This window comes from Olea europaea, chromosome 8 (assembly GCF_002742605.1).
Source record: "Olea europaea var. sylvestris chromosome 8, O_europaea_v1, whole genome shotgun sequence".
NCBI lineage: Eukaryota > Viridiplantae > Streptophyta > Magnoliopsida > Lamiales > Oleaceae > Olea > Olea europaea.
Window position 1 is genome coordinate 14,120,260 of NC_036244.1, and position 1,048 is coordinate 14,121,307.

The following is a 1,048-nucleotide window of genomic DNA, read 5'->3' on the forward strand; positions in this document are numbered from 1 at the left end:
GTGACTTCTCATGAAATGTTTGACTTGGAGTTTTCAAAGCTCCATTTTTCTTCAATTATTTGCCAATTAAAATTTCTTCCAAGTCGGATCTAAACTAGTAATTTAGTACTGACTTGTTATCAATAATTAGCTTAACTAAAAGTTGACATAGTTAGTTTATAGTCGTATCATTTATATTTTATAATGGATAAAATGTTCAAGTTTCGATGAGAAAGAAAGATAATCGGGGCTCACAAGCAGGTTTGTTGATTGGACTAGTCGAGTCGGCTTGAGAGCCAATGTTATTTTTCTCTCTTTTTTAACGCTTAATTGAAAACTTATTACTTCTTTTTTTTCACCTCCCAAGTGAGCTGTGAACTGAATGCTAGTTGGGCCCACCCCCACACTCCTTTAATTTGACACCCTTAGTCGATGAAATATGATCTAGTGGACAAACCTCTCCCACATTCGTGAGATGACAAGCCAAGCATCATAAAGCCTATGCTCAGGGATCGTGGAACGAATTTTAAAGATAAAGTTGATTGACAATACCCCACAATTCACATAGTCAATCTAGTAATTAACAAGCTCTTATCAAATATAGTAATCAGCTTAGGTGGCAGAGAAACCCCTAATTCATTGCTCAATGGAATCGTAATGTAATTTAATTCATGGGATAATAAATTAAGAGGTCTGCTACGACTAAGACGAATGCTGATTATACCAAATAAGAAAGCTTCCATCATAAAATGAAAGACCCAAATATAGGTACAGAAGAAGTAAAGATTCATGTAGACTTAATTCATTAAAAATAAATAAATAAATACCCTGATTAGAGTGTTGGAGAATTACTAATCAAAGAACTTGCATGCTTTAGCATGGTTAAAAAAATTCACTTCCGAGTTACAACTATTAACAAAATAATAATCAATTCGATGTAGTTACTCAAATATGTGACACAAAAGCATCAGCTTTCTCAATGCTTTCAATTGCAAAAATGTACTGAAATTGACAAAGATGCACAACCTTATAGCCTAAAAAATAATAAATAATTCACCAAGGTCATAAT